Here is a 27341-nt window from a genome sequence, read left to right as displayed (position 1 = left end):
ACAGGTGGGCGCTTGCCTGAGGCTGGGGGTGGGAGCAGGGATTGTCTGCAAAGAGGCACAGGGAGCTTTGTGGGGGGATGGAAAGGATTTAAAACCGGATTGTTGTGATGCTTGCACAATTCTATAAATTACTAAAAATCGTTGAGCTGTGTCCTTTCAACTGGGGGAATTTCATGGCATCTAAGTAATATCATTAAAACTCTTAAAAGAACAAGAAAGGAGCTGGGGCTAGGCCTTCAGAGTGGGCTGAAGTTCTGCTGAGAGCCCACTAGGGCTGGAGGCAGCCCTGAGCCTTCCAGGTTCAGATCCCAAACCCCTGGGGGCCTGTGTAGTGTTGCGGTGCCCTGGGATGCCACCCCTTGTCCCTGAGGCCCGGAGCCCCGCTGTGTAGGAGCCCAGATGATGTGGGGTACCCTCCATGAGGGAATGAGGCCTGTTCTGAATGATAAATGCTACAAACCAGAAGTCACCCCCACCCCAGTCTGAATTCTCTCAATCTGGGGAAATCAGTTTCTTCCCAATAAAAAGCTCCAGGCCCAGGGGAGGCCCCGCCCAGCTGCACAGGGGAAGTGGCCATTAGCACAGGGCACGTGGGTGTGCTCCTCTGTTGGGGTGGGGGCCCTGGCCCCGTGGCAGACACTTCAGGGAGGGGAGATCTGCTGGGAGAAGTAGACAGCGTGTGTGTGCCTGGCAGGGAGAGCAACACAGACACACCACCCCTCCCCCCGTGCCCAGTGGTGGCAGGGGTTGTATGACTTGAGCCTGGAACCAAAGGGCAGGGGTACCCACAGACCCCTGTGCTCATATACTCGCTGAAGGCCTGGTGCAGAGGACCCCTGACTCCAAACAGGACAACCTAGAACCTGGGTTTCTCTGACCTAGCCAAGGTCTGGAAAACCACAGGAGCTGAAGTCCTCCCTGTCGGGCTCCCTGAGTAAGAAAAGGGGTGTTGGCGGGAGGGCAGAGCTACCCAGGAGAGCAGAGCAGCGTCTGAGGAGCCCCTAGGGTCCCTCTCCACAGCCCACCCTGCACCAACCAAGTCCCCAAACACCAAGACTCAGGTGCCTCGTTAGGAAAAAGGGCGCCGGCGGGCCTCACCCCAGGGCAGGACTCCCTACCACACCTCCCTTGGTTATTGTCAAGCTCAGGGTCCAGAGGGCAGCCAGCTCCAACCCTGACCTTCGCCTTCTGGCCTGCCTGGGGTCCTCCAGGCCCCCTCCCTGTAGCCCCCATCAGACCACGGCAGAGCATTGTTAAACCCGCAGAAGCCCAGGCCCCATCCTGGAGGCACCACAGGAACTGGGATTGTGAGGGCAGTGAGGACCACTGGGAGAACCCCAGGCCCTCAGGTGGTCCCAGGTGAGGCTGCTCCCCCCACCACTGATTGGACCGGGCAGGGCACCTGACCTAGGAGAGCCCATCCATAGGCTGACCAGTGACCTATCAGGGTGGCCTGGCGAAAACACAGCCAATCAGATGCCTCCCTGGGACTTGGCACCAAAACAGACCCAGAGGGACAGGTGGGGCCATGGGTGGCCTCTGGCAGCACTTGATCTGGGTTAAGCTGAGAAGGAAGAGGAGGGTGAGCAGAGCGGGAGGCTGAGGGCCTTGGAGAGGGAACTGCAGGAAGAGAAGTCTGGGTTCAGCCTCCACTTGACCCTGCTGGGACTTTCTCAAAACCAAGTGGTACCCACAGCATCTGGTACCTTTCATCCCTCCACCGTCATTCTTGGTTGTTTATCCTTAAATCACCCACATCACTTCAGCCGCGTCCCTTCAGCTGCGTCCTAAGCGTTCATGTCTGTGAAGTGTGCTGTAGTCGCTGTTTGCAACAATATGCGTTAAAGTGAATTTACCACCAACAAAATCATGTTCCTCATTTTCACACCCATGTTCAGAGCTGTGTTACTCACAGAACCAAAAGGTGGAAAAAACTCATGGATGGATGAGTGAATAAACAAAATGGGTCTATGCATCCAGTGAAGTTCTATTATCCACCCACAGAAAGGAAGGAAATTCTGGCACATGCTACCACATGGATGAACCCCGAGGATGTTGTGCAGAGTCACTAAAGGACAAACGTTGCATGACCCCACTTACACGAGATACCAAGAGTAAAAACCACAGAGTGAGAAAGTAGGAGATGGTTGCCAGGGGCTGGAGCGCCGGGGAGAGAGCACTTCTTGTTTAACAGGGACGGTGTTTCAATTTTGCAAGGTGAAAAAAGTTCTGGGGATGGATGATGGTGATGGTTGCACGACAATGTGAATAGATTCAATCCCACGGAACTCTACACTTAAAAATGATTAAGATGGTAAATTGTATGCAATGTGTATTGTATCACAATGTTTAAAAACGAAATTCCTCCGTGGACCCGAAACTTCATCCTGCCCACAGATCCGCGCACTGAGTGAACCTGGAGGGCCTCCATGCTGTGCAGAAGCGTCGGTCTCCTGAGCGGGCTTGCTGAGGCCAGGGCAGAGGAGGCAAGCCCAACGGACTCACCCAGCCAGGCCTTGAGACTGATGAGTGAAATCTGCGAGGAGGCATCACAGTTGCCAGGAAAACTTGGGATCTGAGTGGCTGGGCAGGCTCTCCTACTGGCCCATCAGTCCTAAGTTGACTTAGGAGCCCGGAGTCAAGGCCACAGGAGGTGAGGAGAGGACCTGAAGGTCACGGGGGCCAGCTAGATCTGCTCTGCATGGCCCTCTGGAAGAAGCCTCACAACAGGGCTGGAAACCCTCATGAAGCTCCTCTTCCTGGAAGTGGTGAGTGGAGGATGGGCACTGCTCCCAGCAGCCTCAGTAACTGTGAACCCAGTCTCCCGCGTCTGCGCAGGACAGCTTCTGAAGGTCATGGTCTCCCAGTGCAGGTGAGGCCCTCCAACAGAACTTCTTTACAGCGCTTGGGGGCCTGCTCTGTGCCAGAAAAGGAAGCAGTGTCCCGACTACCACCCCAGCCACCTCCGCCCCGACACCGGGGAGTGAAAGCAGAGAGAAAAATGGAGGCTCAGAGAGGTTAGGGGGCGTGTCCAGGTTCACACAGTGGATAGCATCAGAGCCACAGCTGGAAACCAGCCACTGACTGCCAAACTCACTCTCTCCGAAAACATTGCTTCTCCACTAGGAGTGTGTATGGGGGGCGGGTGTATGGGGGTGGGCTGGGGTGGGGAGTAGCCATGGGACAGACACAGATCGGCTTCCAGAGCTTCAGGGTCGCTCAGGCACTTGTGAGGAGAGGTGGGGAATTCAGTGAGTGCATAAAACCTAGCTCCTGTTACTCGGCAGTCCGCATGAAAGGGGCCGCACATAACACCCGCACGAATTTTTCCAGAAACCGAGGATTCTGTGCTAGCAGCAGGGCCTGTCATCTGAGTTCATTGGCCTCCACAATTAAGGAAATGTTGGTGGAGAAGTTCGAGAAGGTTGTGTCCCATCTGCCACTTTGGGGAGAAAGCGCCACCCTGTCTCATGACATGCTTCGTGATGACTCATCAAACGGGAGGATGGGTCCCCCAGAATGCAAGGGTCAGCTAGGGTGTCATTTGTGGCCGCCTCCTCAGCCCCCCACCCCAGGGTCCTGCTCATCTGTTCTCTCTGAGGCACAGAGCAGAGTGGGAGGGAGGCAGGCAGGGCAGGGCGCCATGTCCCCACTTGACAGAAAGTAGAACTGACGCCCAGAGAGGCCAGGGGCCTGCACAGCACAGGAGAGATGGAGACGCGGGGAAGGGGTCTGGCAGGAGGGCTGTGGCCCCAGGTCCTCTTGTGCTTTTCTGGCCTTGACCCTGATTCCAGCTGCCCAGGGAGGGGATACCCGCTGCTTCTCTCCCTTGCCCCACCAGGGTGATGAGGGCTCTGGGAGGGGTGTGGCTGCACCCTGAGTCCCTGCAGCCTAGGTGCCCAGGAGTGACGGAGCCACCACTCTGGCCCCAGGGGGTGATGGTTGTGTGCACCTTCCAGGCTGAGGCACTGCAGTCTCCCATCAGTCTGTCTGTCTGACACCCAGAGAGCCAGGGTGAGGGGGCACATGTAGATGCTTCTGAGAACAGAGCCCTGGTGGATGCTGGGTGGGCTCACAGGATTTGGGACCCATGAGGGGAGGCTGAGCAGGAGGGCTCCCACCCCCTTCCTTTCAACTGAAGCTTCTCAACTTTAAAAAGGGATTCTGTTGTTGTTGTCATTGGGCGTCTGAGTCAGATTTCCTTACTCGGGGCTTAAGCTACTGGAAAACATTTGGGGTCCCTGCATTCTCATGAGGTGTTGAGCCATGAATCCCTGGGTCTCCTCTGCACCAAGACCTGGTTCCTTGTGGGGCCTCCTTAATGAAGACACCCTGGGAGAGGAGGAAGAGTTCTGGACCGAGTCAAACAGACCTAGCCGGAAAACCAAGATACCAGTGGTTTCGAAAAGATGGAAGTTTAGTTTTCTTTAACTCAAGATGTTTAGAGGTGGCCAGGGCAGTGTTAGGAACCTGGGGTCCTTCTATCCTGTGGCTCTGCTGCCATGTACAGTGTTCCTTCAAAAAATCACCTTGCAGTCCAACATGGCTGCTGAAGCTCCTGCCATTCTATCTGCATTACAGGCAGCAGAAAGGAAAAAGGGGAGCAGGATGTGCCTTGTCCTTTAAGGACCTTTCCTGAAATTAATACTCTGTTTACATCTAGGCCAAAACTTCGTCACAGGGCCACATCTAGGTGTAAGAGGGGCTTGGACACTGAAGGTGATGGGGTGGGGACAGGAACCTCAGGAATGGTGAAAGGTCTCTGCCCCTGCCGCAACCACTGACATGCTGTGTGCCCTTGGGCAAGCCCCTTCACCTCTCTGAGCTCCTGTCTGTCTCTGTGAAATGAGGGTGTAGAAAGACTGTCTCCAAGGCCCTTCCCTTCCTTGACATTTTGTGACCCTGCAGCAAAGAGCCCAGGGAGGCCGAAGCCAAAGATAGAAACAGCTCCTGATTAAAAGTTGCCTGTTCCAAGGTTTATAGATTTGCAAGGGCGTACAACTTGATTTTTGATTACTCAACTTGCAAACTGATTAACACAGCCTGCGAGACCGTTGTGGGGTGGGGAACAGGGAGGACTGGGCCTGGAACCTACCCAACAAGGAAAGTAACAATTCTGAAGACAGATGGCAGGGGGTGTCGGGGAGGAGGAAGGGGGACCAGGGCAGGGAAGGTGGCCCAGGGCCTCCTGAGACAGGAGGGGGCTGAGGGGACGGAGGACGGCTGAGCATTGTCTCTCTTAGGGTCACAGAGGTGGCTGGGGAAGAGAGGACCGAAACTGGGGATGCGAGCCCCTGTGGGGAGGGCAGGGGGCTCGGAGGCTGGTGAAAAGGGATGGTGGGGAGGCAGGCGGTCACCACCAGGAGCTGAGATGGCTCTCTGGAGGCGGCAGGAGGAAAGAGACCATGGATTTCCTTTTCTCCCAAGCCCTTCCTTGGCTTTTTTCCTCCTAACCTCATCCCTTGTATCGCTGTGAAAACAAATATTGAGAGCTGGGAAAAAAATTGAAGTAAGGAAAAGTCATCTAGGAGCTGCATGTGCCGCCGTGGAGTGAAGAGAGCCGAGGCTCCAGGACACCCCACTTCTGGTCTTAGGCCTCTGAGGGGCTGGGGGGCACGGGCCAGGCAGGACGGGGCAGGGGCCTTGGGGTGCTGCAGGGGATCCGCTATGACGCGGGCCTGGGCGTGGCGTGTGAGGTGTGTGCAACCAATAGGCAATTTCAGGCAGCCAGGCACTTGGAGCAGCCCCTCCCTCCTCCCTCCCTGTCCCTTGACTCCCACCTCTGTGGAGTGGCCCCAGCTGACGGCCGGAAGCATGTCCCTGAGACAGAGCAGGTTTCCTAGTCTTTCTCTGGGCCCCAAGAAAGGCCCAGCAGCGCCCAGCAATGCCTGCACTTCCTGTGGGATGGGGCGATGGGGCCCCAGGGGACAAAAAGGACATTCTCCCTGTTCCAGGATGGAGGTTCATTACCTAACTTTACTTATTTTTTGATGTGTTTTATTGTTTTATTTATTTTGGGGGGTAATTAGGTTTATTTATATTTTAGTTTTTGTTTAACGAAGGTACTGGGGATTGAACCCAGGACCTCACGCATGCTAAGCACGTGCTCTACCACTGAGCTGTACCATGCCCCTGCTCAAGCTGTTTAATACAAAAGACATGTAACCTAGGTGGTTAAGAGCAGGGCTCTGGGCCAGATGACCCGGGTTCTAATCCCAAGCCCTACAGACACTGGCTGTGTGATCCTGGACAAGTTACATAGCCTCTCTGTGCCTTACTTTTCTCATCTGCCAAATGAGGAGGGGGGAGGTTAAGCGAGGTCTTCTACAGCAGCCCTCAGAGCAGCCTATGTAAATGCTGAGTGAAAGCTAATAGTATGATGAGTGTGGCCAGTGACAATGGTGGGAAATGAAAGGGCTTACTGTTGGAGGCCCCCGACCTGCCCCTGGGGAGAGCTGAGGGCGCCAGCCTTGCAGACAAGCCAAGTGCAGACTGGCCTACCTGCTTCTCCTGGTGACGCAGAGACAGGGGAGGGTGTGGAGGTGAGGCTAATTTAGAAGGCGGAGGCCAGCCTTCCTGACTCCCACAACCCCATCTGGACCCTCCATTGTAACAGTTCCCACACACAAACTCTGAGGGCAACCAGGCTGGCAGAGGGCCCTGGGCTCAAACCTCAAGTGCTATGGAGAGCTGACCTCCAAGGGGGGCTGGAGTAAACAGTGGGCACCTCCACCACCAGTGAGGGTGGTGGGAGCATGAAGACCAGGGATGTCAACACAGCCCTCCCCCTGTGCCTGCAAGGCCTGGGACCAGCTGCCTGCTCCTGCCCCGAGCCCAGCCCCCTGACCAAGGCCCTCCGGGGCCCGCATGCTCTCAGCTGCCCCAGGCCAGGGGGCAAACCAGCTCTCTTGGTATCTGAGCCCCTCTCTCCATGGGTCCCTGATGTGGACAACTTCCTTCTTCAAGCAGGAGAGGAAGTAGGACCAGCTCCCCCTCCTCTCTGGGCAAGACCTGGAGTCTCTCTGCTCCAAATCTGTCAGACTGACTGTGAGGACCTCAGTGTCTCCACCTGCACCTTGTCAGCGCCCTAGAGGCCCAGTGCCCCAGGCTCACTGACCTGGCTTCAAATCAGCTCTGCCACTTCCAGGCTGTGTAGCTCCAGGCAAGTCACTTAACCTCTCTGAGCCCACCTCATCAGTAAAACAGGAATAGTGTGGGATTATTGTGAGGCTGTGAATAGCCTCTGCTGATTGGCATGTTTCTGTCATTCAGACTTTCCTACTTTCCACACACACTTGCTCAGCAACCCTGGGTGCTGTGTCCTTGGCTCCCAGAGGCGCCTGTCCTCGGGTGCCAGCTTCAGCGGGGAGATGGCAGGCAAACAGGCGGCCAGGGCCCACTGCTCTTGCTGATGTAAATAGCAGGCGCTATGCTCACGTGGGAGAGGGGAAGTCAGTTCTGACTGAGGGGGTGTGGAAGGAACCATCTGAAAGATGGCAGATGGGAGGGAAGGCAGAGCCTTGCTGGCAGGGGACACGGCCTGTCAAAGGCCTGAGGTGAGAACACTTAGGGCTAGCGGGCTAAGCAGCGAGCAGGACGAGTGCGGGAAGCAGGAGCGGCCCGGGCGGGGGGGGGGGGGGGTTTCCATCTGTAGGGATGAGCTGTGGGGAGGGGGTGGGCCACGCAGTAGGCGGGGTTGAGGGGCCCTCCAGGCGATCCCCCCAGGGTCCCTAGGGAAAAGCAGGCCACAGGCGGAACCTGCGGGAGCCCCGCCACCATCTTCCTGGGGCCTGCACTGCCCTCCCGGCCTTCCAGGGCAGGGAGTGGGAGGGCTGGGCCCCCAAACCCAGCCCCCACAGTGGACCTGGACCTTGTAGAAGGTTCCAGATGTTTAAACGCCAGACTCTAGCCCTGAGCCTTTGAAGTTCTTGGCACCACATTCTCAAGGCCACGAGGCCTTGGAGGGCCCAGCAGCCTGGCAGGGGGCAAGTCACACACCAGCCTGGCACATCCCCGGTGTTACCCGGTTCTCACAAGAGCCCTGGAGGAGATGTTCCCACTGAAGACTGCAAACTGAGACCTGGGAAGTGTGAAATGCCAGAGCTTTGCTTAGACCCCCTCCCCTAGGCCTGGCCCCAGCCACAATTTGGGGCTCACTGAGCCTCTGGAGGTCTGGGATCCAGTTAGAACATCCCTTGATGCTATAGTCACAGAAGCTCCTCCCACGGCCTCCAGAGACACTCGGGGTGCAGCCCCCACCCCACCCTCAGGTGGGCTCTGGGCATGCTCTGCTGCCCACGACCCTGGTGCGCCGGAGGCTGGGCGCGTGCCGGCTCCCCGGCTGCCCAAGCAGGGGTGTACAGGGTCCCTGGCGGCGCTGCCCCTAGTGATGGAGGCGGAATGTCCCCGGACGGCAGCCCCCGCAGCCACTGAGCCTGAGGGGCCCGGAGCAGAGAGCACACCGGGAACTGGAGACACGTGAGGCTCCGGAAGCCCTGCCCGGGGCGGCCGCTGCGGCCAGGACCCGCCAGGTGCCCTCCGGGAGGCTGCAGTCCGGTTCTGAGGATGGCTGGGTTGGTGGGTGGTCTCCCTGGGGCCCTGCTTTCCTCATTCCCAGATGGGGGTACATCGCGCCCTCCGGGTGACCCTGCAGGGCAATGAAAGGGGCCTCCAGGATAAGGTTCAGCCCTAGGGGCGCGGGACTCGCTCACCTGGGGTCAGAGACTGAGAGATTCCGGAGAAAGAGCCCAAGATGCCGCAGGAAGAGCTCCGTTCTGGCCGACCTTGCTCCTGTGGCCTCGGGCCTGGAAGACTCAACGAAAAGCGCTATAGCGGCCCGAAGGACAGAGGATTTTGCCCGACCCCCAACAGCCCAGTCTCTGGAGGATGATCTTGGCCCAGGGTTCCCTGCTCTGGGGTTCTGGAGTCTGGGATCCCAGGAACTGGGTTTTGAGGTCCTAGGCTCTAGCATCAGGGGTTCACAGCCCCTCTAGCGACCTGGGAAGGAGGTGAAGTAGTGGGGTGGAGAGGGCAGTCCCCAAAGTCCAGGGGGTCCAGATGCTCAGAGCCTGGCCCTACCCAGGCAGCTGAATCAAAAGCACCTCATTTTATAGAAGTGGAGACTGGGGCCTGGGTCTTTGGAGATGGCCAGGGGTCTAGGGGGGTCAGCAATCAATGATCCAAGACAAACCCCTCCCTTCTCCATCAGCAGGAGGCCATGGCCCTTTGGCTCAGGTGTCCCTGGTGGGGAGGATGGAGGCCCTTCCTCGGAGCCCAGAGGCTGCGCTGCTGCTTGCCTCAGAGTTGGCAGCTTCCCACCCCCACCTGGTCTCCTCCTCCGGAGCCAGGGACTGGCAGGCTCCTGCCAAGAATGCCCACAGCCTGCCAGGCTGGGTGGCAGAGCACACACGTGCAAGACCCCATCCTCAAGGGTCTTCGTGGGAGAAGTTGAGGCCCAGGGGGATTCAGGGGCCCCCAGACCCCTGAGATTCTGCAGGACTTTCCAGACACACTTTGGAGGCTGTTCTTTCGTGGGGTCTCCCCGCCCTACTCTTCTCAAACATGAGATGGTGAAGGGGAGGCTGCTGGGCCTGTAGCCATGGCAGGGGAGGGGCGTGCAAGAAGGTGTTGGCAGGGGTCATAGCGGGAGGATGGGCTGGGAGAGAGACCAGCACCCCTCCTGACGCCCCCCTCACCCCACTACTCAGTCCTGATCCATACCCATGATTCTCCCAACAGGCTGCCCAGCAAGCTAGGAGGGGCCCTGAGGCCACCCTTGGAGGTCCTCTCCACCACACACACTCCCAGGCTGCACAGGGGAGGACCCCAAGGAGACTCGGGGCTGGGGTGGCTGGCCAGGCCAGCCTCTAGGAAGGGTAAGCATTGCCCCAGTGGCTTTGTCCCAGGATGCTCTGCTGGGTGGAGTCTGAATTCAGAATGAAGGAGGCCAAAAATGAGAGGGGTGGAGCATTTTGTCCTGCCTGCTAGGGACTGGCTCAGGAGTCGTGTGTGTCACCTCGCAGGGTTGAAGTTACACCTGCATGTGAGTTGAGCACGCTGGATGACAACAGAATAGGGACATGTCAGTGTGTATGTTGTGGGAGCTGTGGGCTGGGACGTTCCCCTCAGTGATAAATCTGTCACACACACATTGAGGTGTTGGGGTACCCAGGGCAGACTTCCTGTCCTAAACATGCCCCTGCCCCTGCATCAACTTGTCTGAAATCCCTCCTGAGCATATTCTGAGCAGAGCACGCGTTCCCTAAGTTGGAGGGGCCACATGTGAGCTGGAAAACAGCCCCCGCGTCCACAGCTTAACCTGCTCTGAGTGGCAGCTTCCTCACCTGGAAGGCAGGCAAGTTGCCTGCTTCCACCTCACGCTGGCTGCTGCATGAGAGGCGCTCAGCGGGCTGGCCCGGGACCCTGGGGCTGTGGATGTGGTGCGGGGGCTCCTGTCTCACCCTGCTCTGCTTCTTCTTTGAGAGGGGCACCCCAGCAATGGTGGCAGAGCTCTGTCCAGCCGGCTCCAGCCCCATGCCTGTGATACCAGCTGGAGGAGGAAAGGGTTTGTCCTCTCTGAAGGTTTCCTTGGGTCTGGTTCTGCTCTCATTTGCTTTCTTTCCTTTTACACTTTCTTAGAATTTTAACCCCTTTAAGCCTCACGAGGTCCAGACCTTGTCAGCCTCTCTCTCTCTCTCTTTTTTTTTGATGGATGTACTGGGGCTTGAATCCAGAACCTCGTGCTTGCTAAGGATGTGCCCTACCACTGAGCTATACCCACCCCCCTCCAGCTCTCTTACACCGTGTCCCAAGTGCCTGAGCAGTGATCAGAGACCCCGCCAGACAGATGGACAGAGGAGCCCTAAGCCCAGCACCCAGCCTGCATTGCTCACTCATTCCCACGTGGCTCCTACAACCACACACACACTGGAGGCCAGAAAACCGAGGCTCACAATGTGAAAACCTGGCCCAGGGCCCAGGGCCACATCTGACTCTTTTAAGATAGCTGAAGGACTTGGTCTTGTCCTGGGCTCCTTCCTCCATAAACAATATGAAAGTTCTTTTTATGACTGCATTAGGGTAAAGAAGAATATATAAATAATATGTATTAAAATGTTTTCCTCACTCTAGAAGTTCCTCTTTTTTCCTTTCTGATTTTAACTGAAATTGAAATATTTCATGGGCCCCTAAAAGTGCTGTGGCCCTAGGTGCTGTGTCGCTGGGTCTCAGGAGGCGGCTGACCTGGCAGTTTCCTCCCATTGGAAGCTGACTGATGGGGCCTTGAACCTGGGTCTTCTACACCTCCACCTCGCCCGACCCCACCCCCTGCCCCCACCCAGCCGCTCTGGGGAAGGACCGGGTGAATTTTTGCTACTTTTTGGCATTTCTTTTTTCTTTCTTTTCTTTTTTTCCTTTTTTCCATTTTTCTGGTGTACAGCATAACACTTCAATCATACATATATTCGTTTTCATATCCTTTTCACCACAAGTTGCTATAAGGTATTGAATATAGTTCCTTGTTCTACACACTATAAACTTGCTGCTTATTTTATATATATTAGTATCTGCAAAATTTGAACTCCCAATTTATCCCTTCCTACCCTCTTCTCCCCCTGGTAACCATAAGTTTGTTTTCTATGTTTGTGAGTCTGTTTCTGTTTTGTAAATTTGTAAATCTTTTTTTTTTTTTGGTAGATTCCACAAATAAGTGATAGCATATGGTATTTTTCTTTCCCTTTCTAGCTTACTTAATTTAGAATGACAATCTCTAGGTCCATCCATGTTGCTGCAAATATTTTATTATTTTTTATGGCTGAATAGTATTCCATTTTATAAATATACCACAACTTCTTTATCCAGTCATCTGTCAATGGACATTTAGGTTGTTTCCATGTCTTGGCTATTGCAAATAGTGCTGCTGTGAACATTGGTGTGTGTGTATCTCTTTGAATTAAGGTTCCCTCTGATATATGCCCAGGAGTGGGATTGCTGGATCATATGATAAGTCTATTTTTAGTCTTTTGAGGAATCTCCATACTGTTTTCCATAGTGGCTGCACTAAACTACATTCCCACCAACAGTGTAGGAGTTTCCCTTTTCTCCACAGCCTCTCCAGCACTTTTCCTTTGTGGATTTTTGAATGATGGCCATTCTGACTGGTGTGAGGTGGTACCTCCTTGTAGTTTTGATTTGCATTTCTCTGATAATTAGCAATATTGAGCATTTTTTCATGTGCCTGTTGGCCATTTGTATGTCTCTATTGGGGAGTGGCTTGTTTAGGTCTTCTGCCCACTTTTGGATTGGGTGAATATCTTGTTTCTGAACGCTTGTAACAACAATGATGATAATACTATTGCTAATAATAGCTCTTCACAAAGCCCTTGACATTTTTCAAGCTCTTTCATCTCTGTTATCTGATTCCTTCAACAGTCTAGGGAAGAGGGAGGACAGCCATTGTTACTTTTTGTTGTTGTTGTTGTTACTTCTATTTTACAGCTGGGACAACTAGGACACAGGACAGTGAAGTGGTCCCAGATGGTGGGCTCTTTGCACATCCTCTCTCTGCAGTCTGGGTGAGCAGGTGGCAAGGAGGGGCCTGGCTTAGAAACATACCTGGATGAGGTGGGAAGGTTGGCATTCAAAGGGCAGGAGTGGGAGCAGCGAAAGGAGGGCTAGGTAGGTGGGACAGCAGGATGGCTGAAAGGGAAAGGTTGGGGGACAAAAGCAGGGGAGGGAGCGATACCTCCTGGCAGCCCGTGGGAGCAGGAAGAGCCCACTGCAGCCTCCTGGAAGGAGCTGAACTGAGGGGGATGGTGGGGTTACTGGGAGGGGGAAAGGGGGACCAGGGAGATAGCTGGAAGGCACAATCCCAGAGCCTTGGTGACTGATGGGATACAGAGGTAAAGATAAATGTTGACAGAGATGTTCCTTAGATTTAAGCACTTAGAAATCCCAGAAGCTGGAAACACCATAGCGCTGTAGGTAATTAAACAACAATGCAGCAGAAGCTTGCTTAACCCAGCTGCACTTAACTAGCTAACTGCATGGAGCCACTCCACACCCTCTGTAAAGCACGTGGGCAAAAAGCTAGTGTTTGCTACTGACCTTTTCCAAAACCCACACACAGTCATCCATGACAATTCAGTGGATACACTTTCAAGGAGCTCCTGGAACCTTTAAGCCATCCTCGCACCCCACTCTACCCCAGGTTAGGAACCCCTGGAGGGACTGTTCGATGCCTGCACCAAGCTTCTCTATTCATTGAGCGCCACCGCCTCGTTCCCCACCCTCTTTATACCCTCCAACACGCTAATGTGAGTCCTTTAATTGAATAATACACAAACTGCTGAAATCTAAGTGCACAAAGGCAGTCACTGTGTCTATGAAAACTAAGTTGACAATTTCAAAAGACTGGCTAAAAGTAACTTAATTTTTAAAATTGCTATTGAACTCAGTATAGATGAGACAATTGTGAAGACCAGGGAAAATGTAAAATCTTGAAAGGGTGGTGAGCACTGATCTGCTTCCAAGCTCCCCAACCAGAGGCCGGTGGCTTCAGGTCCTGCCCCAGATCTCTCTACGGGCTGTTCAGCGAACCACACCCCCCACCCACCCCCAGCACGAGGGAGAGTGAGCACCTAATCCCAGAAGTGATGATCGCATCATGTCTGCTCTTTTCTAGTCACTGAAATCAGTCAGTACCTCCTCGGCTCACACTCAGGGGCGGGGATCCTGCCAGGGCGAGAACGTGGGAGGCGGGGTCACGTAGGGCCCTCTGTTGGTGCCAACCTATCTCCCAGTGAAGGCGTCCCTACTGAGTTGGATAAGGGGTCCTCTTCTGAGAATCGAACACTTCCTGTGCCAGGCGCTGCTCCGAGAACTTTACGCCGACCCCTCGCCACCGCTGTAGGAGGTCAAAACTATTATTATCCTTATTTTGTGGGGCACAGAGAGGGAAGGCGCTTGTTCTCAAATCCCACAGCCCATAAGAGCCGCAGTTGGCTGGAATTCAAATACGCACGGGTTTGACCCCAAAGAGGAAGCTGAATTGGACATGGTGTGGCTGAAGAGCCTGCAAGACGTGGGCACTAAGTCCCCCCAGGGGAGCTGATATTTGGGACTGAAGTTCCGGAAGAGGCAGGTTGGAACTGGCTTTGAGGGCGTCCTCAGCCCGGAGGGGAAGGGGAGATGAATCCCAGGGAAAGGCGCTCACCCCCGGGAAGAGTAAGTACAGACAGGACAGAAGTGGGCTCTGTGTCCCAAGGCATCCAAGGGAGGTGGGCGCTGCCGTAGCCTCTGCCTCGTTGGAGCTGTGACGGGGGAGGAGGGCGGGTCCTGGCTGTGGCCACACCCTCTGCTCTCTCTACAGGGCGGTGCTGCCCCAGACCCCGCCCATACTAACACCCCGGAAGTGGCCTCCCAAGTCAGCAGCCCTCAGGCAGGAGTGTGTCATGGTTGCTCCACCCAGAGGCTGTGCCCCCTTCCTGGCTGATCCAGCTCGTTCGCCCTGTTGGCTGTCCTCTGCCCTCTGCCGCCGTTACTATCCTGGGAGCTACCTCTTTCATGGAGCGACCCACCACCTCAGACCAGGCTGTCACAAGGCCAGATACCTCCTCCTCCAGGAAGCCTACCAGGCCTCCTAACCATTCCCAGACCTTTTGAGGGGGCAGATGAGGGATTTGTGCAGACAGAGCACAACAAATGCGGATATTTGACTTCTCCCCAGAACCAGCTTCCCAGCACTCACCAGGTGCTACGGGTCCTGCAAGGCCTGTCCTCCTTCCCTGCCCCCACTCTTAACCAGACGCAAAATCTCTCCAGCAAACCCTGGACAACCTCCTTGCTTCTTCCCTGATTCCGTCTGACGGCCCACTCCCCCAGATGCCCAGCTAAGCCTCACTGACCTTGGGGCAGATGCAGTCCAGGGCTGGGCCCTCACCATCTGGCCCGATGTTGCTCACTGCTGGCTGCCAGCCCCCTTTGTAGACCCTGCATCCCAGCCCACCTCCATGTCTTTGCCCAAGCTGTTCCCCTGCCTGACATACAACCCTCTAGTCTCCAAATGTCCAGATCTCTCCCATCCTTCAAGGCTCAGCTCAAAGCTTGCTTGCTGAGCTTGGAAAAGCGACCCAACTTCTCAGTTTTCCCGGCATTAACAGGAAGCAAATCGGTTCCTCCCTTGCCGGGGACCTGGGAGGAGGGAAGAAAGCTCGGCCAGTAGGGGGCCTGGCGCACTGGTGGGACCCTGAGTTTCGTGGTCTCTGGGCCTATCCGCCCAGCTTGCTGCGCTCCTCATCCAGGCCAGGTGCTCGCTAAGCCTTCCCAGGTGCTGACGAAGCCACGGGCCGCCCATCCCCACTCCCCAAGAGCCAGTGAAGGGCCCCTAAAACGCGGCCCAGGAGGCCCAGCGGGAGAACATCTGTGAGGGGCTGCTGGGAACAGGCGGCGGGATGAAATCTGAGAGCTCGGGGCTCCCTTCCCCGCCGAGCCACACCCGCAGGGGGCACGCGGAGAAGAGGCGCGGAGCCTGACCCGGGGCTTGGACGGGTGGGTACTGATTCTGATCGCCCAGCGCTGGCCGTCCCGGCCCCCGCGGCGTCTGGCTTCGGGAGGACCCCGCCCCGCCCCCCGCCTTCCCCTCCCCCTTGGCTCCTCGGCTTTTGCGTCTGTAAAACGGGGCGATGGCACCGCCTCCATCTGTGCCCCTACTGCGAGTCTCTTGGAGGACGATTTATTGTCCAAGACCAACAGTAACTCAATCACTGGAGGAAGAAACTCAGAAAATAGCTCCCCGCCCCCAATGATTTCTGTGACCTGGACTCCACCCCCAGAAATGCCCTCGCAGCTGCCAGGAGCCAGAAGGGGAGCGTGACCTCGTGAGGCAGGTATTATTATGACCCCAGGTTTCGGGTGAGGAGAGGGAGACACAGAGGGGCTCAGTGGCCTCCTAGATCTCAGGAGGGTGGGGTGTAGTCTAAATTTGAACGCAGACCTGAGGGTCCTCGTTCAGCGCCCCCCGCCCCCAGGCCTCCAGGCCTATCAAGGGCTATGCCATGCCCTCCATGAGGACGCATCACTTGTCCCAGCTCGGACGGCACCCGCGCACAGCCCGTTTCAACTCCCTCAGGGCTTGCGGGTGTCGTGTGTGGACAGACGCGTAGTGGGTGGACTTGAGGCTCCGGGCCCCTGGTGACCCGCAGGTGTACATCTGCCCCCTCCCCAACGCGCGTGCGCCCCTCCGCCTCCCACCCGAGGAGATTAAGGGGAACTTTGAACCCTGTCCCCACGCCCTGATGGGGAGGATTAATCCGATTGTTTTAAAACCCTAGCCAGCCCCGGCGCCCCACTCCCCCCGCGTCCCGGGCTGCCCGCCCTCTTTTCCTCCATAGCCCGCTGGCCTTGTGGGGGGTGGGGGGGATCTTTGATCCATTTTACGGGCGGCAAATGGGATAGGCAGTGCCTTGGCCAGGGACCTGAGTCTTCCAGTGCCCTTTCCTGGACACCCCCACCCTCCTCCCACTTTGGAGTCCCAGCTCCGGAGGCCCACTTTATCCCGGAAGCCTTCTCTCTGCTTAGTGACTCACCACCCGGGAGTGGATCCTTTGCTCAGGGCCCTGGGCCGGGTTCGGGAGGGCACACACATGACAGCTTCTTTCTCCGACTCCTAAACTCTGCTGTCTGGGCTGGACCACTGTGGGGCCTGGGACAAGGCCATCCTGCAGCCTCCATTTCTCCACCTGCACTCCAGACACCAGACTCAGTGACCTGTGACAGCGCTCTGGGACTGAATCTCCTGGTGCCTGAGCGCTGTTCCCACTAACCTGAGTTCATCCTGAGGTGTCTGCCCAGCTTCCAAAGCCTTCTTCTTCAGATAAGAGCACCCTGGTTTTCTAGGGGGGACCCTGCCCAGCCACCTGCAGGCATATGTTATGCAGGGTGGCCCCCACCCTCCTAGCTCTTGGCCTGGCAATCAGCATTCTGCCCCATGGCTTGGAGAAAGGCACTCAGCCCTACAGGTGGGGAAGGGGCTGGTGACCTGGTGCTGCCAGAGCTACTGCCAACAGGGACCTCATCTAAGGGGGTGAAAACTTAAGGGCGATGTGGGGGTGGGGGTGGGCAGAGAGGTAGTCCTGGTGTCACAGAGCCCTGGGTTGAGTTTGAGGCTGGGTCCCCGTTGAATATGTCTGCTTGGCTTTTTGGCCTCAGGCTGCTTAGAATCTTCAAGTCCCCTCATGACTCTGAGTGCCCTCTAGACTTGGTGATCTGTTTGCTCGAAGCTGCAAAGTGGTTATTGCTGTCCCATGTTCCATATTCCTGCATTCAACACCTGCTCTCTGAGATAGCCTCAGGGTGCATCCTGAGTGACCAAGACTCAGCCCTGCCCCACAGGGCTTATGGCCTGGGAATGTGACCAGGTGATCTGTGCCTTGGGGAGGGGGATGTCACAGGGTCCCGGGCCCGGACATTCCCTGAGGAGGAGACACCAAGAGACGTGCAGGATGAGTTTGGAAATGACTAGTGAAGGGGCTGGAGGTGGAGGGATAGAAAGTGCCCCAAGCTGTTGGCCCTGAGACTGGTGAGGGCTCCCAGTCTCCCTTGAAAGAACAGCAAGGGGGGGGGGGGAGCAGAGAGGGCCCCGCAGAGCATTGTGGGCTGTCTGGATTCTAGCCCAGCAGCACAGAGGAGCCAGGCATGGATTGTAAGCAGGCGTGTAGTGCAGCCAGTTAGGGTTTTCTTAGGTCCCTCTGGCCTTGGTGGCTTCCCAGGGCTCTGCCACCTTGGGAAGAAAAGAATTCCTTGCTTAATTATGCAGTACTGCCACGAGGCCTCCTTGCCCTGGTCAGCTTTGTGGCAGGAGGAAGGAGACAGGTGGGATGCCCGTTTTGCAGATGTTTGTAGATGCAGTAAGATCCTGACTGTGGATGGGCTGGACCACTTAGAGAAGGCTTCCCAGGAGAGGGCCCCCAGCTGCAGATGAATAGAAATCACAAGAAAATGTGCTGAGAGGGATAGTAGGGGTAGAGGAGTACCAGAGAGGGAACAGCATGTGCAAAGGCACAGAGGCAGGAGGGAACACAGTGTACCTGGGAAACCCCTGAATCAGCATTTGAGTGTGAGGAATTGGAGTGTGTCTGCACATGTGTCAGTGTCTCTGAGGCTGCGAAGGTGCAGGCAAGGAGCAGCGAGAGGCCTCTGCATTGGGTGGGCTGGTGCTTGCAGGAGGTGGGTGGTGGAGGATGGGCAGAGGAGGCAGGGGAGACCACATGAAAGCCAAGGCTGTCAGATGGGGGAGGGTTAGCTGGTGGATAGAGGCGGGAGGTTAAACATGGAGAATAAACCTTGTGCTTATCTGCACTTCCTCTGGAAGGTTTATGAAAATGATGGCAAAGAATTTAAAAAGATATAAACACAAGAAATGAGACAACTGCCAATGAGAGGTCCAACACATTTTAGGAAGATAGAAACTGGCAGGACTCAGCAGAGAAGGGGAAGCAGCCACCTGCTTGCCTTCCTGGAGTGCCCAAGAAAAGCACCCATAAACCAGCAGAAACTGGTGAGGCCAGGTCTACACACTGCAGAAGGTAAGGACGGGTCTGATGACAACCATTGTGGTGGACAGACCCTGATGTGACCCTTATGATCCCCTGGCCTCTGATTTCACAGCCCTGTGTAATCCCTTCCCCTTGAGTGCAAGCAGGACCTATGACTTGCTTCTAACCAATAGACTATGGCATGGGTGATGGGATGTCACACCTCCATCTCAGAATACTGCAGGGAGAGACTCTCCTTGTGGGCAGGATGAGATAAGCAGCCTGTAGAGGAAGCCTGAGAGGCAAGGGACTGCATGTGGCTGCCAGCTGCCAGCCAGCAAGAAGGCAGAGTACTCAGTCACACAGCCACAAGGACAGAAATCCTGCCAGCAACCAACCAAATGAGCTTGGAAGCAGATTTTTTCCCCCAGCTGACCCTCCAGATGAACACACAGTGGGTGGCACCTTGATTGCAGCCATGTGAGACCCTGAGCAGAGGACCAGCTCAGCTAGGCCTCCAACCCCTGGGAACTGTGAAAGAATACATGTGTGTTGGGAGGGAGGGTCCAGCTCAGTGTTAGAGTGTGTGCTTAGCATGCACAAGGTCCTGAGTTTAATCCCCAGTACCTCCATTAAACAATACATAAAAAAAAAAAAAAAACCTAATTGCCTCCTCCCCCAATTTTTTTTTTAATTAAAAAAAAAGACTATGTGTGTGTTGTTTTAAGTCTGTGGTCATTTGTTGCACAGCATAGGAAACTGATACACTCCCAAGTTCTCCCACAGCTGCTCAGTTGTATAGGTCCACTTCCCAGGTTCCACCCTATCCCAGCAGGAAATAAGATGCATAATCTCTGGAGAGAGATTCCTAAATCAGGGCATCAGGCATGGCAGAGGCAGGAATGAGTATGGGGCTGAAAAAGGTTCTTGAGTATACCACAGCTTTCCCATCCTTCCCTGTCTTGCTCCTGGGATGCCAGTAACCAAGCATGTGTCCCTAGGCAGAAGATTGGAGGGGTCATCTGTGCCACCACTGGGAGATTCCTGATCACTCACTGCCTCTTGTTGTAAAGGCCATGTGACCCGTTATGGTGATGAAAAGAGTGGAAGTGACACGTTGCACTTTCCTGTGGTCTCACTATTGCTCTTTTCCCTCTGCCACAGAAAAGTGTGTCCTGGATGGAAGCAGCTCCTTCAGCCTAGGTCCCAGAATGAAAAGGACACACAGAGCAGAGCTGCAGCAACCTACAGACACAACATAACATGAAGAAGAAATAAACCTTTGCTGTAGTGTGTCCCTGAGATTGGGGGGGATGTTTGTTACCGCAGCATAACTTAGCAAAGCTGACTGGTACACCCAAGAAAGCTGTCTGGATACATGAAAACCCAGCAGGGACTCCTTCCACACAGAGAGATTCCAATTGGCTTGTCCAAGCTCCACCCTGGTGTGAGTGGCAGCCCAGGATTGCTGGGCACTAGAGAAAAACCTCCAATAAGAAGGACAGAGACCAAAACAAAGAGAGAAAAGGAAGTAGGATGAAAAGAGAGGATTCAGGGAGCAGAAGAAAGTGTCAAAATAAATCCTAATTCCTCAGAGAAGACATGAAACTAGAATGATGTTACCTGTTTTAATGGAGCAAAGAGCTTGTAGAAGTTTAAAAGACAATAGTCAAAATAAAGGGTGGGAGAAAATGTTAAGGAAACCCCCTAAAAAGCAGACCCTAAATGACAAAGAAATAGAAAAAAGGCAAAGATAAAACAACAAAGTTAGAGGATGAGCCCAGGAGTGCTAATTCCAAGAACAGGAATTCCAGAAGGAGAGCCCTGCAGTATACAGGTCCCCAGAGTGCTGAGGCCCACTGCCCCGGCCCTGTACGACAGTCTCACAAAGATCCTAAACAGTCCCAGAGAGGAAAAACAAGTCTCGTGGAAAGGACTGAGGGTTGGAGAGGCTATGGGTTTCTCAATGGCAGCACTAGGAGCTAAGACGGCAATGGAGAAATGTCTTCGAAATGTTTTTAAACTTGAAATTCTATACCTAGCTGAGCTATCACCAAGCATGAGGTTAGATGAAGACCTTTTCAGATGTGCAAGGATTTTACTAATCAACCTTTTATGCACCTTTTCTCAGAAAGCTGCTGGAGGATGTTCTCCAGAAAAACAAGGGAACAAGAAAGAGGAAGACATGGGATCTGGGAAACAGGGACCCAACCCAAGGGAGAGGCAAAGGAGAATCCCAGGTCAACAGTAGCTGTGCTGCAAGCTCAGAGAACAGCTAGCAAGGCTTATTGAGGAGGGATCTTCTGGGAGGCAAGCTGTGGGGCACGGGTGAGGACAGAATCTGTGATAGTAAATAGTATCAAGAGATTGTTGGAGCATTGGGAATACTTGGGGATGGATACAAAGGAAGCTATCAGTTATCAGTTGCTGCATAACAAATTGCCACAAATGTATCTTACTGTTACAATGGAAGTCTGGGCATGACTTAACTGGGTCCTCTGCTCAGGGCTTCACAAGGCTACACTCAAGGTGCTTGCTGGGACTGCAGGCCCATCTGAGGCTCACCTGGGGAAGGATCTACTTCCAAGCTCACTGAAGTTGTTGCTGGAATTCAGTTCCTTGCTGCATAGGACTGAGGGCTTCAGTTTCTTGCTACTATTGACCAGAAGCTGACCTCAGCGCTTAGAGGCCACATACAGTTCCTGGCCGCGGCTACACAACATGGCAGCCTACTTCTTCCAAGCCAATAAGAGCATAAGAGATGCTCGCATGATGGGCACTGCAATCTTACATCACATAATCACATACAGCCCATTTCCTTTACCACGTTCCATTGGTTAGAGTGAGTCACAGGTCGTGCCTGCACTCAAGGACAGGACATCTACAAAAGGGTGTGAGCACCAGGTGGTGGGGATCTTTGGGAGCTGTTTTTGTTTATTTTTGTTGTTGTTGTTTTTGGGGGGGCAGCAAAGTAATTAGGTTTATTTGTTTATTTATTTTAAAATTTAACTGGAGGCAGTGGGGATCAAACCCATGACCTCCTGCATGCTAAGCATGCGCTCTACCACTAAGCTTACCCTCCCTCCATTAATTTATTTTTTCATGGAGGCACTGGGGATTGAACCCAGGACCTCGTGCTTGCCAAGCATGTGCTCTACCACTGAGCTACCCTCCCCGCTAGGAGCCATTTTTGAAGCCTAAACAAAGCTAATTATTAACTTCATGAACAGCTAGAAGTTAAATCAGAAAGGACACAACCACAGTGCTTGACTCAGTAGCAAACAATGTTTCTATAATCATTATGATGAAACAGCTGAATATTGGTTTAAGGAAAAATTGTTACGTGTTGGTAATAAGAAGCGACCCAGGGAGAGCGTGTTGTGTGGGTGCGTTTCAGGGAGGGCTGTGAGAAAGCGGAAACCTTGTCTTCTGTCAGAGGAAGTCGATAGATAACGGCTCAAATTGGTAAATCAAGTAACAGCAGCACGAGTTTGTTATTTATAAACACGGAGATAAAATCCAGACGAAGAAGCCAAAAGAGTTGCCTGTGGTTGTTTCTGGGGAGGACTGGGGGTGGGGCAGTTCGGGAGGGGCTGCTGCTTTTCCTTACAGGCTTATTTATCTTTTAAAATTCTGTGCTTGTCATGTGCATATACTTTAAACTATGGCATTACTTCGATAAAAATACACATTAATTAATAGAGAAAGAGATAGGGGGGAGGAGAAACATCCTCAAGAGTGAACAGGGAAGTCCCCAGGCATCCTGAACAATCTTCTTACCCTGGAGGAAGGGGCTCCATGGATCCAGGGAATGGAAGCCCCTGAGAGCCCTTTACTGACGCATACAAGAGAGAATACGGTAACCGGAGGTTCCACAGGGAAAATACGGTAACTGCCTGGGGACTGGGAAACCGCGTGGCTGGGAAGGTATGGGAAGGTAGTGGTGAGGCCAGAATCAGGACCCCTCTCCTGGGGGCGGGTGGGGAGGGGCTTAAGCATTAGGCGCAGCGTGAGATGCCCCCACCCGATAGTCCCCTTCTCCCTAGACATTTCTCGGGAAAACCCTGGAGGCTCTGGTGAGGTTTTGTTTTGTTTTCAATTCAGTAGATTTTGTATAATTTGTTTTTATCTAAGTCGTAAATGCTTCTAGTAAAAACACTGGGAAGCACAAGATGTCTTGGAAAAGAACTGCCCAGCAGTGATGACCACTGTCAGGCTATCTGGGTTCCCAAGCGTCCTTCCGGTTCCTGTTTGGTTTTTTGTTGGGGGGAGGGGTAATTTGGTTTAATTTATTTTTAGAGGAGGTGCTGGGGATTGAACCCAGGACCCTATGCTATGCATGCAAAGCATACACTCTACCACTGAGCTATCACCTCCAAACATTTCCTGTTGATGTCAATCTCTCTCCCTCATGCACAGGGGTCTCTCCTTCCACAACCATGGTCTTTACCCCCACTTTATTCATTTAGCTGCCAGTAGACAGGTGCACTTCCCACAAGACCCCCAGAGAGAGCTGTCTTCTTCCTTTCCCGGGTCCCTGTGCCAGCAGCCCCCTGACTTGGGCACCAAGTCCCCAAGTGCTAGGTGTTCAGGTCAGGTGTAGGATCTTGCTCTTATTAACTCAGCTGCCGATGGGACACCCCTGCACCCCTGCCAGGCTTTCTTTTGGCCCATTGCCTGGGAGTCTGAGCTTGGCTGGGAGCACCTGTCATGGGCCGGAGTCCCAGGGCCTCACAGCAGTGTGGCCTGAACATCTGAGGAGGGTCTGGTGTGAAGGAGGTGGGAGGAAAGGAACAGTGGTGAAGGGAGGAATGGGAGAGAGATGGAATCTGGGGGTGTCTGGCAACCACTCAGGGCACAGAGCCACAGCTGGGTGGCCCACTGGCTGTGTGGGGCTGGGGACTGGCTGAGACACTCCCTCCCCAGAGCATAGTGGCTTCATATGGCTTCACCACTTCCTCCTGCATGTACTTTAATGTGGCCTTGACAACTTGCTTAACCTCTCTGGGCCTCAGTTTCCTCACCTGCAAGATGAGAATGACAAGAGCACATCTGTCATAGGAGGGGAGGCAGAAGACAGTGGGAAGGAGTTGGGGGATGTTTCCAGAGGAGTAACAAGGCTAGGCCATGAAGGAAAGAAAATCCTCACGAGTTTCTTTTACTTGCTTCACTCCGCTTTCTACATATGGAGGACCTTAACAATGTCTTTTATATGGGTTGTGCGTGTCAAAAGGGGTGTGTTGTCAGAGTTTTGGTCTAAAGTGCCTGTCCCTGTGGCTCCAGCCCCTCTTGTGGCAGGGCTGGCTCGCCTGGCCTCCAAGTCTCATTTTCCTCAATCAGATAATGGGCATGGCAGCCCCACCTTGGAGAGACATGGTCATAAACAGATAACCCTGCTTCATCCCCAGACCACCTGACCAAGGGTCCCTGCAGCCCGGGAATGGGCCAAGCCAAGTTTCCCTCTGCTCTTCCTGGGGCCAGTTTGGCCAAATCCCACCTGCTGTTCTGCTGGGGAGCCTGATTTTGGCACAGATGTATTTCTAGAGACAAGGAGTGTCACCAAGTCCAAGGCCCTGGGGGGTTTCTGGGCTCCTTCCTAGAGCTGCCCCTGGCCCTGGCCCCACCTCCCATAGTCATGGCTTGGGACTTGGAAGGGGAGGAAGTTCTGACCAAGGGGACAGGTCCCTAGAGGAAGTGTTGTTAAACAGTGGTAGAGTGTGGCCCGGCCCCTGGGCTTTCCCTGGCTCTAGAAAGAGGGTGGGGAGTAGCCAGAGTGTAGGGGTCTGAGGGCCGTGAGAGTACAAACAGTAGTCTGGGGACTGCTGGGGTCCTACTGCCTGGCCCCAGAGCTCCAGGTCAGGTGGAGTTCTCTTTCCAGGCACGGACCACACTCCCCACTCTTACTCTTGCCCAGAGTGAGGTCTGCTGAGTTCTAACACGGACCCCCACTTGCCCCACTTCGGGGACAGGCCTCCTGGAGCATGGAGTCCTGAGCTGGCTGCTCCACTGCAGCTGCAGGAAGGACTTTATTCCACCCAACACCCTGCACACACATATTCAATTACAGAAAGGAAAGAAAAGCTTGTGGGACAGAGCTTACCCTTACTAAGTACTCTGTCAAGTATCTCTTATTTAATTTTAAAAAATGTTTTATTCATAATTGTCCCAAACTGGAAACAGCCCAATTTTCCATCAGCCAGTGAATGGATAAGCAAATGTGGTATATCTGTAAAAAGGAATGCAGCTTCGCAATGAAAATGAACAAATCGCTGATACACACAGCACCCTGGATGCCTTTCACAGACATAAGAGTGAGTAAAAGGATCCTTGTACAATAAGTGCTTACCATCTAATTCCACTTCTGTGACGTCTAAACAGGTCAAGTGGATCTCGGTGACAGAAAGTGGATTTGTGGCTGCTGAAGTCTGAGGATTGACGGGGAAGGGGCACAAAGGAACATCGGGCGGCGGCGGAAATTGTCTATATCATGACTGATGCATGCATTGGCTAAAACTTACAAGACCGAGACTTAAAGTGGGCACATTGAACCATATGACTATTTTGCATAAAAGAAAGAAAATACTGGTTGTTCATACATTGATTGCATAGCCCACTAATAAATCGATGGCCCACCACTGGGGCTGCGCTGACATCTGTGGAGAAGAGGGGCAGGGAAATACAGAAATGTACAAGCAGGCCCGACCAAGCTGGCGAGCTGGAGAGATTGCTTTGGGAAAGGAGTTCCGAAGGGGAGCATAAGAGAACTTAAGCTGGAGAGATGGATGCAGGCAAGGGAATTGCAGGAGTGAAGAACCCAAGGTGAGAGGGTCACCAAGTCCTTGGAACTGGTGGCCCTTGTGGCCTGACTGCTCCGGAGGTGGGGTCTTTGTCTATTTTGTTCTGTGATGCAACCCCCGGTACCTGACCCATAGTAGATTTTCACTAAATGAGGAATAAGACATTCACTTAAAAAAAATGATGAATGAGAGAAGAATGAATGCTGGGAGTAAGGGAAGGTAGTGTCACGTGAGGCTGGGGCTGGGCTGGAGAGACTGTGAGGGACTCAAGGCCACCAAGAGCCCACTGGCTTTGTCCCCAGAGCACTGAGAAAGTGCCCCCTCAGCAAGCCTGGCAGAAGTCCAGCTGAACTAGATGAGTTCTGGGCAGTCACATGCCTCTCCTGATCCAATTGCTGTGCTCAGAAATGCCTCACATTGACTGGCTAAGGCTTGGTTCCTGATTAGTTCTATGAAGATTGACCCACCCTGGAGCTGGGGACCCACCCTCACCTCTGCAGCTACCTCCTCCTGTCCCTATCCCACCCTGGGTGGAGTGGACATTGTGAATGGCTGTGAGGTCCTCCATATGTAGAAAGCAGAATATAGCAAATAAAACTCACCAGCCCAGCTGTGAGTAGTCACCGCTATCTGTGTGGCACCCACTCACACCCCAGGTCTGTTACTCTGCACCCACAGCTTTGCTTTCTGGTTCTACAAGATGGGACCGTGTTGTACCCACCGATCTGCCACCTACTTTTGCATCAGTCATGACCCCATCAGCTTTTCATGCCTGACTCTGGCCTGGGCCTGGGAGTGCTCACAGTTATCCCCAGTTTTGAACACTGGGTACCCACATGGGCCAGAGAGAGAGCTCCCTGAGCCCACACTGCACCGGGGAGCCTAGGGGTGCCTCGACCCTCATGCCAGGTGTAGGTCTGCCCAGTGGCTCTTATTTCTTTGTTCTTCCAGCTCCACAAGGCTCCAGCTTCTCTCTCCCAAAGGCCCCTCTCCAGGAATAACAATAGCATTGATTGTGCCTGTGCTATGCACTGCCCTAAGGTTTGGCACACAGAACTCATTTAATTCCCTAAAATCGTAAGTTCTAGTACAGTCATCCCTATTTACACGTGAGGACACAGAATATGGAGTTATGACTCCCCAGTCGACAGCAAACACAGGGCAGGGTTGAATTCACACCTAGACTCCCTGCCCCAGTCCATGCTCCAATCACCAGGCTATCAGCCTCCTCCCATCAACTTGCTACGCAGCCAGTGGGTGTCCTGATGGCCCCATCTGACCACAGCACTCTGCCGACAACCCTCTCTTGGTTAGAAACACCATGTAATCCAGCAATTCCACTTCTAGACATAAGCCCCAATGAACTGAAAGCAGGGACATGAACAGATATGTCCCCATGTTCATAGCAGCATTATTCACAGTAGCCAAAAGGTGGGAAAAGCCCATGTCCATGGAAGAATTAATGGATAAATAACATGTGGTATATCCAGCCAATGGAATATATTCAGCCTTAAAAAGGAAGGAAATTCTGACAGATGATACTGCATATCTGAACCTTGAGAAAATATGCTGAGTGAAGGAAGCCAGTCCCAAAGGGCAAATCCTGTATGATCCCTCTTATGTGAGAGACCTAAAGTAGTCAAAATCGTAGAGACAGAAAGTAGAATGGTGGTTGTGGTTGCCAGGGGCTGGGGAAGGGGGCAACGGGGAGTGGTTTATGAACACAGTTTTAGTTTTGCAAGATGAGAAGGCTTCAGTGGATGGATGGTGGTGATGATTACACAATACTATGTGTTACTTAAGGCCGCTGAACCGCACACTTTAAGATGGTAAATTTTATGTATATTTTAATCACACATTTTACAAATAATTAAACAAGAAATGCTCCCTTGGCTCTGCAGTGCCCCCATGGCAGACCAGTTACATAATTTGTGGGGCCCAGTGTACAATGAAACTGCAGGGCCCCTGTTCAAAAATTAAGAATTTCAAATAGGCAACAGCTGAGTATTAAACT

General features: G+C 53.7%; 1 long non-coding RNA gene and 2 other non-coding genes across 3 annotated transcripts; 1 reads left to right on the top strand and 2 right to left on the bottom strand.

Moving 5' to 3' along the window:
- The first annotated feature begins 14199 nt into the window (after positions 1 to 14199).
- On the top strand, positions 14200 to 25165 carry LOC141577865 (uncharacterized). The gene is made up of 2 exons (XR_012507329.1): positions 14200 to 15884; positions 24909 to 25165. It is a non-coding gene; the product is annotated as an uncharacterized LOC141577865 (long non-coding RNA).
- On the bottom strand, positions 21634 to 21705 carry TRNAA-GGC (transfer RNA alanine (anticodon GGC)). Its single transcript has one exon. It is a non-coding gene; the product is annotated as a tRNA-Ala (tRNA).
- Positions 22830 to 22907, bottom strand: TRNAA-UGC (transfer RNA alanine (anticodon UGC)). Its single transcript is given in 2 exon segments — positions 22830 to 22865; positions 22871 to 22907. It is a non-coding gene; the product is annotated as a tRNA-Ala (tRNA).
- Positions 25166 to 27341: the final 2176 nt, after the last annotated feature.

Source organism: Camelus bactrianus, chromosome 6 (genome assembly GCF_048773025.1).
Source record: "Camelus bactrianus isolate YW-2024 breed Bactrian camel chromosome 6, ASM4877302v1, whole genome shotgun sequence".
Taxonomy (NCBI): Eukaryota; Metazoa; Chordata; class Mammalia; order Artiodactyla; family Camelidae; genus Camelus; species Camelus bactrianus.
This window is presented reverse-complemented; position numbering and strand designations above follow the sequence as displayed.